General features: G+C 36.4%; 1 pseudogene across 1 annotated transcript; it reads right to left on the reverse strand.

The window, feature by feature from the left end:
- Nucleotides 1–11,816: 11,816 nt before the first annotated feature.
- Nucleotides 11,817–12,479, reverse strand: LOC147356993 (heterogeneous nuclear ribonucleoprotein C pseudogene; annotated as a pseudogene). The gene has a single exon (XR_015142847.1). The product of XR_015142847.1 is annotated as a heterogeneous nuclear ribonucleoprotein C pseudogene (transcript).
- Nucleotides 12,480–12,707: the final 228 nt, after the last annotated feature.

Raw genomic sequence — 12,707 nt, forward strand, 5'->3', positions numbered from 1 at the left:
CTCAGATCACACTCTGCCTAAGTATATCATCCGTTATTTCCATTTCACAGTAACTACAGCTTTTTCCGGGTTGACACTGGCAAGAATTCCAACCACAGGTTCTGCATCACTGCTCTGGAATTCTAGACATATCTAGCCGGAGTTATCTCTAAGAAGGGTTTTGACCCCAGAGAGGGAGACTGAAGACAGGAATCATCTAGAACACCCAGCCATGACTACACACAAATCCTACTAAATGTGACAAGCCTTCCACCTGCCATTTGGGATCTGTGTGCCAGGAAGTGAACCTTTTGGTCTACTCTACCATTTGTAGTCTGAGTCATCCTGGCTATCAACTTTGAGCTTAACAATTTTTTTTTTCTTTTTCTCCAGAAGGCAGGCTTCTGCATAAAATGATAACTCTCAAGACAAACTGCATAGTGGACCTAGGAAAAGTCTCATCAAAAATGATCTATGACATTTTAGTCCTATGTTTATGTGTATCCCCTAAGACACCATTTGCTATTGACTTTGTAAATCAAGGGACAGTGAGTATATAAAAAATTCAGAAAGAAGTATGTTAAACACCTTCACATGTTATTTGACTCCACTAATCTCTGCATTTGTAAATAATAAAACCAAGACATACAAGGCATTCTTAAATAATTTTTACTAAAAAGTAAAAATATTGACATGTAAAAGTTTGGCTTGATGATTTTGTGACCTTAATATAAAATAATTTCAGTACTTTATTTCATGTATATGTTGTATTGATTAAAAGCAAAACCTAGAATTCAACCTCCAGAACTAGAATCTTAATTCATTCCATTTTCCAGAATTTTAGATTTCATTAATTTCAGTTGCTAAAAGAAAGATACTGTGCTAAGTACCTTGTCTAGAAACATGACACTCCTTACAGATAAATAAGCATGTGAATATGCATAATTCAAAATAAAAAAGATTTAGGAATTAATTATATATATATATATGAGGCTTCCCTGGCAGTCCAGTGGTCGAGAATCTGCCTTTCATTGTAGAAGATGTGTGTCCAATTCCTCGTCAAGGAACTAAGATCCCACATGCCTGCCATGGGGCAAGTAAATTGGATGCAGCAATTAGAGAGCCTACACGATGCAACTGCTGAGCCTGTGCAGCAAAAAAAAAAAAAAGCTGCAATAATAATTATAATATACTCTATCATTGTATAGAAAGGAACATTAGATACAATAGGTCTGCTTTTAAACCAGACCCTGATACAGGAGATGCCATTTTGACAAGCTCAGTTCAGTTCAGTCACTCAGTCGTGTCCGACTCTTTGCGACCCCATGAATCGCAGCACGCCAGGCCTCCCTGTCCATCACCAACTCCCGGAGTTCACCCAGACTCACGTCCATCGAGTCAGTGATGCCATCCAGCCATCTCATCCTCTGTCGTCCCCTTCTCCTCCTGCCCCCAATCCCTCCCAGCATCAGAGTCTTTTCCAATGAGTCAACTCTTCGCATGAGGTGGCCAAAGTACTGGAGTTTCAGCTTTAGCATCATTCCTTCCAAAGAAATTCCAGAGTTGATCTCCTTCAGAATGGACTGGTTAGATCTCCTTGCAGTCCAAGGGACTCTCAAGAGTCTTCTCCAACACCACAGTTCAAAAGCATCAGTTCTTCAGTGCTCAGCCTTCTTCACAGTCCAACTCTCACATCCATACATGACCACAGGAAAAACCATAGCCTTGACTAGATGGACCTTTGTTGGCAAAGTAATGTCTCTGCTTTTGAATATGCTATCTAGGTTGGTCATAACTTTCCTTCCAAGGAGTAAGCGTCTTTTAATTTCATGGCTGCAGTCACCATCTGCAGTGATTTTGGAGCCCAGAAAAATAAAGTCTGACACTGTTTCCACTGTTTCCCCATCTATTTCCCATGAAGTGATGGGACTGGATGCCAAGCTCACTGCTTCCCTAATCATCTCCAGAGGGTTTCCTTGACTTGCCTGTAAAGAAACAAGTTTGACTTGAGATGAAGGGTAGCCAGTCCCATGGCTGCCTGTTAGGGAGGATAGTTAGACTTATTTGCCATGACATCTTAAGGCAATCTTTGGTGCACCATGACTTAGCAGTTCCTCGACCTACCTGCCTTTGAAAGCCTGAAGAGTCTTTGAGCATTTTTATGAGACAAAAGAAATATCCTTCATCTGAGAAGACTTGAATTTAATAAGCAGTCATGAAGAATGGTATAACAAGGGCTGAGTCATGGAATTCCCTTGAGCGTATTCATATATTACAGCAAGGAGAGGAAAATTATATATTAGACCCAAACTTTTGCATTCTGCTCTATGCTATGCAAATTTTAGCATGTTTAACATCCTACAACACCAGAGAATACAAGAAGATTCTTCTTGCGGTCTCAAAGGAGGAAAGTGAAGTTCTAATACTGATCACTATCAATCACCTGGAAAGTGTAGAGGGGCATTTCACTTCAGGGAGAAAAGCCACAACTGGTTATGTCTATGGAGCATGTCCATTAACCACGGTATTCCCCATTCCCTTCTCAAATGGTGGAGTGGTGGTGCAGGTGCGCCAGTTCTGCTGGGGCCATTCCAATATTGCATATAAATGGATCTCATTAACAGAACATTAAGGAAACCCATGCTTTAAAATGTGTCTGCATAACATAATAATTTTTTTTAATCAAAGAATATGTCAAACATACAAAGTTAACCCTAGCACAGAACATATTCCATACTTCTAAAACTATTATGCATTTCTTTTGTTAAAGTTTCATCATTAAATCTTGATCCATTCTTTACTGTACTAAACCACAGTCTCCTCAAGAATAAGTCCTTTACTTGACCAGATTTATCTAACAGCCCTTAACATCTCCATCATATAAGCTTCCCCTATGTAAAAAAATTCCAAAGAACTTATAAAAACTTTTTTAACTTATAAGTGTAAAACTGAGCTATTACAGGTCAAAAATATTTTAAAATATTTATTTTCTGTTTTGTATTGTTTTTTTTTATTTAAATTTATTTAAATTGGAAGCTAATTACTTTACAATATTGAAAATGTAGCAAAGTAATTAAAATAACAAAGAAGCAAAATGGAAAATAATTTTAAAATTGAAAATGTAGCAAAGTAATTAAAACAACAAAGAAGCAAAATGGAAAATAATTTAAAAATAAATTTATATTATTTGCTAGTATTTGATTATCTGTATATTTATTTGAAAATGGCATAAATAGAATTTATATGATAATTCTAATTGGTATTTTAATTTTATACAAGACTATCATTGATTAATGTTGATGACTTTATAGCATTTAAGCTTATTTGAAAGTTTAGTATTTTCCTGACTATAGGTATATCATTGCCAGTACTAAATCATAATGATTATGATTAGCATAATACTGTGCCTTTACTTTGAGAACATAGAGAAAAGAGTAATAGTTAAGTGGATCTTCATGTATAATTAAGGAATGATAGCTTGCTACCCTTCTAAATCATTTTAAGGGTATTAAAAGCAACTTAAAAGGAAAAAAAAAAAAATAGATGACACGTTTTCTTAGGTAGATATTTACTAGAGTAAGACCCAGACAGGGAGGATGGTAGGGTAGTGGAGATTATCCAGTTGGCTAGTAGCATTCCTGATAACAATGCACACAGAGAAAATGATTTTTCTGGATGTCACCCACCAAACAGTGTATACATTTAACACTCTTTAGTTTTAGTATCTTAAAAATAACAAAGTTTCTTTTAAGTTTTTTGAGTAATTTATGTATTTTCTATGTTGTATTTAATACCTTTCATTTAAATTTCAATGTTATTACATAAGTGAAATGTGCTAATGATAAGAAATAGGCTCCATGAAAGTAGGAATATTTCTGCCTTCTGCAGCAGAGTAGATTCAGTATTTACATATAGTTTATAGCTCATAACAATACATAGATGATGAAAGATTTTTTTTTTAATATTAGAGCTTGAGTAATATAAGATTCCCAAAGGTTTTGAAAAGTGTTAGATCAACATTCTTTTTTTTTTTTTTTTTTAATTTATTTATTTATTTTTTATTTATTTTTTATTTTTTTTCTAATTTTATTTTATTTTTAAACTTTACATAATTGTATTAGTTTTGCCAAATATCAAAATGAATCCGCCACAGGTATACATGTGTTCCCCATCCCGAACCCTCCTCCCTCCTCCCTCCCCATACCATCCCTCTGGGCCGTCCAGTGCACCAGCCCCAAGCATCCAGCATCGTGCATCGAACCTGGACTGGCAACTCGTTTCCTACATGATATTTTACATGTTTCAATGCCATTCTCCCAAATCTTCCCACCCTCTCCCTCTCCCACAGAGTCCATAAGACTGTTCTATACATCAGTGTCTCTTTTGCTGTCTCGTATACAGAGTTATTGTTACCATCTTTCTAAATTCCATATATATGCGTTAGTATACTGTATTTATGTTTTTCCTTCTGGCTTACTTCACTCTGTATAATAGGCTCCAGTTTCATCCACCTCATTAGAACTGATTCAAATGTATTCTTTTTAATGGCTGAGTAATACTCCATTGTGTATATGTACCACAGCTTTCTTATCCATTCATCTGCTGATGGGCATCTAGGTTGCTTCCATGTCCTGGCTATTATAAACAGTGCTGCGATGAACATTGGGGTACACATGTCTCTTTCCCTTCTGGTTTCCTCAGTGTGTATGCCTAGCAGTGGGATTGCTGGATCATAAGGCAGTTCTATTTCCAGTTTTTTAAGGAATCTCCACACTGTTCTCCATAGTGGCTGTACTAGGTTGCATTCCCACCAACAGTGTAAGAGGGTTCCCTTTTCTCCACACCCTCTCCAGCATTTATTATTTGTAGACTTTTGGATCGCAGCCATTCTGACTGGTGTGAAATGGTACCTCATAGTGGTTTGGATTTGCATTTCTCTGATAATGAGTGATGTTGAGCATCTTTTCATGTGTTTGTTAGCCATCTGTATGTCTTCTTTGGAGAAATGTCTATTTAGTTCTTTGGCCCATTTTTTGATTGGGTCGTTTATTTTTCTGGAGTTGAGCTGTAGGAGTTGCTTGTATATTTTTGAGATTAGTTGTTTGTCCGTTGCTTCATTTGCTATTATTTTCTCCCATTCTGAAGGCTGTCTTTTCACCTTGCTAATAGTTTCCTTTGATGTGCAGAAGCTTTTAAGGTTAATTAGGTCCCATTTGTTTATTTTTGCTTTTATTTCCAATATTCTGGGAGGTGGGTCATAGAGGATCCTACTGTGATGTATGTCGGAGAGTGTTTTGCCTATGTTCTCCTCTAGGAGTTTTATAGTTTCTGGTCTTACGTTTAGATCTTTAATCCATTTTGAGTTTATTTTTGTGTATGGTGTTAGAAAGTGGTCCAGTTTCATTCTTTTACAAGTGGTTGACCAGATTTCCCAGCACCACTTGTTAAAGAGATTGTCTTTAATCCATTGTATATTCTTGCCTCCTTTGTCAAAGATAAGGTGTCCATATGTGCGTGGGTTTATCTCTGGGCTTTCTATTTTATTCCATTGATCAATATTTCTGTCTTTGTGCCAGTACCATACTGTCTTGATAACTGTGGCTTTGTAGTAGAGCCTGAAGTCAGGTAGGTTGATTCCTCCAGTTCCATTCTTCTTTCTCAAGATCGCTTTGGCTATTCGAGGTTTTTTGTATTTCCATACAAATTGTGAAATTATTTGTTGTAGCTCTGTGAAGAATACTGTTGGTAGCTTGATAGGGATTGCATTGAATCTATAAATTGCTTTGGGTAGTATACTCATTTTCACTATATTGATTCTTCCAATCCATGAACATGGTATATTTCTCCATCTATTAGTGTCCTCTTTGATTTCTTTCACCAGTGTTTTATAGTTTTCTATATATAGGTCTTTAGTTTCTTTAGGTAGATATATTCCTAAGTATTTTATTCTTTCCGTTGCAATGGTGAATGGAATTGTTTCCTTAATTTCTCTTTCTGTTTTCTCATTATTAGTGTATAGGAATGCAAGGGATTTCTGTGTGTTGATTTTATATCCTGCAACTTTACTATAGTCATTGATTATTTCTAGTAATTTTCTGGTGGAATCTTTAGGGTTTTCTATGTAGAGGATCATGTCATCTGCAAATAGTGAGAGTTTTACTTCTGGTTCTTTGAAAGGATAAATAAAATTGACAAACCATTAGCCAGACTCATCAAGAAACAAAGGGAGAAAAATCAAATCAACAAAATTAGAAACGAAAATGGAGAGATCACAACAGACAACACAGAAATACAAAGGATCATAAGAGACTACTATCAACAATTATATGCCAATAAAATGGACAACGTGGAAGAAATGGACAAATTCTTAGAAAAGTACAACTTTCCAAAATTGGACCAGGAAGAAATAGAAAATCTTAACAGACCCATCACAAGCATGGAAATTGAAATTGTAATCAAAAATCTTCCAGCAAACAAAAGCCCCGGTCCAGACGGCTTCACAGCTGAATTCTACCAAAAATTTAGAGAAGAGCTCACACCTATCCTGCTCAAACTCTTCCAGAAAATTGCAGAGGAAGGTAAACTTCCAAACTCATTCTATGAGGCCACCATACCCTAATACCAAAACCTGACAAAGATGCCACAAAAAAAGAAAACTACAGGCCAATATCACTGATGAACATAGATGCAAAAATCCTTAACAAAATTCTAGCAATCAGAATCCAGCAACACATTAAAAAGATCATACACCATGATCAAGTGGGCTTTATCCCAGGGATGCAAGGATTCTTCAATATCCGTAAATCAATCAATGTAATACACCACATTAACAAATTGAAAAATAAAAACCATATGATTATCTCAATAGATGCAGAGAAAGCCTTTGACAAAATTCAACATCCATTTATGATAAAAACTCTCCAGAAAGCAGGAATAGAAGGAACATACCTCAACATAATAAAAGCTATATATGACAAACCCACAGCAAACATTATCCTCAATGGTGAAAAATTGAAAGCATTTCCTCTAAAGTCAGGAACAAGACAAGGGTGCCCACTTTCACCATTACTATTCAACATAGTTTTGGAAGTTTTGGCCACAGCAATCAGAGCAGAAAAAGAAATAAAAGGAATCCAAATTAGATCAACATTCTTGTAAAAAAATAGTTTAAAATTTTTCCACTAAATAAATATAATGCATTAAAATATGATAAAATAATGTTTCATCATATACCACTCAATATATGTCCTTGTGGTATATATCCTATTACTAACAATTAATATCTTAATGATTATGTATTTCTTCCAGCAATGTGTTCTAAATTATATTCTGAATAAAAATTCAGCTTCAGAGAACAGTCGTTAGTTAAGTGACTTCTGAAATTCCTAAAGATCTCAATTTGTATTTTCCTTTATTTTAAGTCAATGCATAGAGATAGGCATTCAAAACCTAATGTAGAAAAAGTAATTTTTGACACATATAAGATCAGTGAATGAATTCAAAGCAGTCCACTTCATTCTGCTACAAATTGATGAAAACCAAACTGACATAAACAGTAATTAAATTTCTGGCAATATTCTGCAAGGCATGTTTAGCTTCTGAAGAATATAACAGCTGCTTGTAAAATGTGACAGTGTCTTTCTTTCTCTTAAGAGAGGAGCTGAAAAACCTCATGAAAAGCAGAAAATCACATGAATGGAATAAGATTTTTTTTTTAATCTTTGGCTGAATAATGAACTTTAATTTGAAAAGCAGGAAAAATGTAATACTGGTTTCTATAAATATATAAATATTATAGAATGTTAGTATTTTTATTATTTGACTGTTTCTTCTTATAAACTTTCAGATGCAGCACAAATCATTCAAATGTTTTAGAATCTGTAAATTCTATGTTTTATCCTATATGGCACAACATGTAATCTCAGCATACATAATATTCAACATAAAATCTGAAACCATCCCTGATACATCACTGTAGGTAATACTCACAAGTAGTTGAACTGATTTTCAGATTAAATCTGCTGCAACAGTTTCAGAATAAAGTGCCATATCTGAAATCTTAGCACACCTCTCATTTGAATTGAAACTACTTCAAACTGAGACACTTTTCTCTAATTAAAGCCTTGGAAACCACCACTGAGTGCTTGCTTTTAATGTGTCAATTCGGAGACTTTAAGAATTCTACTTTTTCTAAAGTTCACTCAGGGTTTGACAAATAATTTTCAGATTTCAATTCAGGGGAGGAATGGTGCCTAGAGAGATCTATTTAAGGATGACCACTTTGTTTCCCTGTTCACTACTCTTTGTTGAAAAACTTATAAATTACAAACAAGTATGAGCTTCCCTTGTAGCTCAATTGGTAAAGAACCTGCCTGCAATAGAGGAGACCTGGGTTTGACTCCTGGGTTGAAGATCCCCTGGAGAAGAAAATGGCAACCCATTCCAGTATTCTTCCCTGGATAATCCCATGGACAGAGGAGTCTGGTAGGCTACAGTCCATGGGGTCACAAGAGTCAGACATGACTTAGCAACTAAACCACCACCATGATTCAGAGTAGTTATCAAACTGGATTTGATTAAACCACCTAGTCTGTGGGAAAGCTAAGGATACCATCAGCAAAAGAAAGTAGCCTAACATGGTCCAGCACAGCAGAAGTTTCTCATATTTTTCCCATTTTGCAGAAACACTAATTTCCAACACTATTTTAAGAAAAGGCTAATGAAGTGAAGAAGTACAGGCTCTAAACTTGCTTAAACTATGACAAAGCATATTGCTTAAGCTTGCATAAAATTATAACAAGCATAATAAAAAGCAAAGACATCATTTTACCAAAAAAAGATCCATGTGGTCAAAGCTATGCTTTTTTTTTTTTTTTTTCAGTAGCCATGTAGGGATTGAGACTTGAACCATAAACAAGGCTGAGCACCGATGCTTTCCAACTGTGGTGCTGAAGGAGAAGACTCTTGAAAGTCCCTGGACTTCAAGGAGATCAAGCCATTCAATCCTAAAGAAATAAACCCTGAATATGCTTTGGAAGGACTGATGCTAAAGCTGAAATTCTAATACTTTAGCCACCTGATGTGAATAGCCAAGTGATTGGAAAAGACCCTGATGATGAAAAAAACTGAAGGCCAAAGGAGAAGAGGGCAACAGAGGATGAGATGGTTAGAACATCACTCTTTCAGTGGCCATGACTTGAGTAAACTCAGGGTAATAGTGAAGGACAGGGAAGCCTGGTGTGCTGCCGTCCATGGGATGACAAAGAGTGGGATAGGACTCAGTGATTGAACAAAAACAACAAACTACTTTAAAATTCAATATCGGACCCCAAACACTTGACTCTAAGGAGGATTACACATGATGGTTATTCAGAATTTACTTTTTACTTATAAACCATGAATAACTGATTTCTTGTAAGGCAGAAAACACACCAAACAAATTTAAATAGGATGTTTTGTAAAAATCAGAGATGAAAACTACAAGGATGGAAATAGGCAAGTACAATTTTCCTTTATAACACAATCAGATCAAAATGATAGCCTTGGATATCAAAAGGGTGTCACTTCTGTCTAGTACATTTTATTTAAGAAATATATGATATATTACTCAGCCATTAAAAAGAATACATTTGAATCAGTTCTAATGAGATGGATGAAACTGGAACCTATTATACAGAGTGAAGTAAGCCAGAAAGAAAAACACCAATACAGTATACTAACGCATATATATGGAATTTAGAAAGATGGAAACAGTAACCCTGTGTACGAGAGAGCAAAAGAGACACCGATGTATAGATCAGTCTTATGGACTCTGTGGGAGAGGGAGAGGGTGGGGAGATTTGGGAAAATAGCATTGAAACATGTATAATATCGTGTATGAAACGAGTTGCCAGTCCAGGTTTGATGCACGGTACTGGATGCTTGGGGCTGGTGCACTGGGACGACCCAGAGGGAGGGGATGGGAGGGAGGAGGGTGGAGGGTTCAGGATGGGGAACACGGGTATACCTGTGGTGGATTCATTTCGATATTTGGCAAAACTAATACAATATTGTAAAGTTTAAAAATAAAATAAAATTTAAAAAAACAAAAATAAATAAATTATCCATTGGAATGGAAAAAAAAAGAAATATATGATATAGAAATATTTCAATAATTGCTAAGTTTTAGATTTCTATCAGTGGGAAATTGGCAAGATAAAATAAGGATGTGTTGTGTTAGTCACTCAGTCATGTCCAACTCTTTGTGGCACCATGGACAATAGCCCACCAGTATAGTCTGTCCATGGAATTCTCCAGGCAGGGCTACTAGAGTGGGTCGCCATTCCCTTCCCCAGGGAATCTTCCTGACCCAGGGCTTGAACCCATGTCTCCTACATTACAGGTGGATTATTTGCCACTAAGCTCCCTAGGAAGCCCTAAAGTGAGAATGCTATCACTAAAATAAAGTAGTCCAGCTCTGTCTGGCATAGCATAAAGTTCTCATATTTTAAGTTGCTTTTTAAACAAGGAGTAGATTTCTTGTTGGAAAAAGTTGGTTTCTTAAGTAATCATTGGAATATTTGTGTCATAAAGAGAATTGCATTAGTGCATTTGAACAAGACTAATAATAAGAAAGAATATCATGTATACCTGTGGTGGATTCATTTTGATATATGGCAAAACCAATACAATATTGTAAACTTAAAAAATTAAATTAAATTAAAAAAAGAAAGAATATCAATAGTGTATAACTGTCTTAGATAATTAATTTAGTCACTGCTGCTGCTGCTGCTAAGTCGCTTCAGTTGTGTCCGACTCTGTGCGACCCCATAGATGGCAGCCCACCAGGCTCCCCCATCCCTAGGATTCTCCAGGCAAGAACACTGGAGTGGGTTGCCATTTCCTTCTACAATGCATGAAAGTAAAAAGTGAAAGTGAAGTCGCTCAGTTGTTTCCAACTCTTCGCGACCCCATGGACTGCAGCCTACCAGGCTCCTCTGTCCATGGATTTTCCAGGTCTAGTTATCTGTAAATTGAGTCAATTTCTCCCACTTTGTAGAAGCACTGGAACCAAGAGATAAATAATTTACTGCAATGGATTAAATTTATTAAACAAATTACCTTTTTTGTAATTTGGGATTTAAAATATGAAGCAATGAAATTCAAACAATTAGAACTCAAATTATGGTTAAGATACAAGACTGACCAATTTCACCACTATTATTCAACATAGTTCTGGAAGTCCTAGCTTCAGCAATCAGAGAAGAAAAAGAAATAAAAGGAACCCAGGTTGGAAAAGAAGAGAAAAACATTTTCACTGTTTGCAGATGACATAATACTGTACATAGAAAACCATAAAGATAGTATCAGAAAATTACTAGAGCTAATCAGTGAATTAAACAAAGTTGTGGGATACAAAATCAATACACAGAAATCACTTGCATTTCTATATACTAACAATGAAAAATCAGAAAGAGAAATTATAGAATCAATCCCATTCACCATTGCAATGAAAAGAATTAAATATATAGGAATAAACTTACCTAAGGAGACAAAAGAACTGTATACAGAAAATTACAAGACACTGATGAAAGAAACCAAAGATGATATAAACAAATGGAAGGGTATTCCATGTTCCTGGGTGGGAAGAATCAATATTGTGAAAATGACTATACTACCAAATGCAATCTACAGATTCCATGTGATCCCTCTCAAATTACCAATGGTGTTTTTCACAGAACTAGAATAAAAATTTTCATAGTTCATATGGAAACACAAAAGACCCCAAATAGCCAAAGCAGCCTTGAGAAAGAAGAATGGAGCTGGAGGAATCAACCTTCCTGACTTCAGATTATACTACAAAGCTACAGTCATCAAGACAGTATGAAGCCACTTTTGCCCCTTCGTGAGGTGTTTCCTGATACACGCTGGCGTTTTGAGGGCACTACAGCCCTAGCAATAGGAGGAGGAGGAGGAACACGTGCTGGGTAACTGTACATCCTGTCATAATAATCCCGTTGAAAGTCATAGTCCAAGTCAAAAGATGAGCCGTACATCTCCGCTGCAGATCGTTTCACACCTGCTTTTCCTCGGTTCACTTTTGGCTCTGCAGCCAGATTAATATCTAAAACCTGGCCAGCAATCATTCTGCCATCCTCTCCTGCCACAGCAGCCCAGGCATTTCTCTCATTAACATACTGAACGAAGGCAAAGCCCTTATGAACAGAGCAACCCACGATTTTGCCGTATTTTGAGAAGATTGCCTCCACGTCAGATTTCTTGACCACAAGGGTATTGAGATTCCCAATGAATACATGAGAGTTCATGGAGCGAGGATCCGTCTTGTTGGTAACATTGCTGGCCATTGTCTTTGATGATTTGGTGCCTCACAAAGCTGAAAAATGTAGCTGAAGATCAAAAAAATCTCACAGGAGGGGGAAGGGAGAAGAGATTCGATTCTGAATCTCCTACCCCTGGGTTCTACGTGGAGAAGCCGATTGCTGCTCGAGGTCGGCAACGCCTCAGCGGGGATCTTCTTCTAAGTCTGGAAAGTTGAAAGGAGATGACCTTCAGACCATTAACAAGGAGTTAACCCAGATAAAACAAAAAGTGGATTCTTTACTGGAGAGCCTGGAAAAAATTGAAAAGGAACAGAGCAAACAAGGAGTAGAGATGAAGAATGATAAGTCAGAAGAGGAGCAGAGCAGCAGCTCCCTGAAGAAAGATGAGACTAATGTGAAGATGGAGTC

Source organism: Bos grunniens, chromosome 16, assembly GCF_055505025.1.
Source record: "Bos grunniens cultivar Pamir isolate PY7600 chromosome 16, Bosgru_T2T1.0, whole genome shotgun sequence".
Lineage (NCBI taxonomy): Eukaryota > Metazoa > Chordata > Mammalia > Artiodactyla > Bovidae > Bos > Bos grunniens.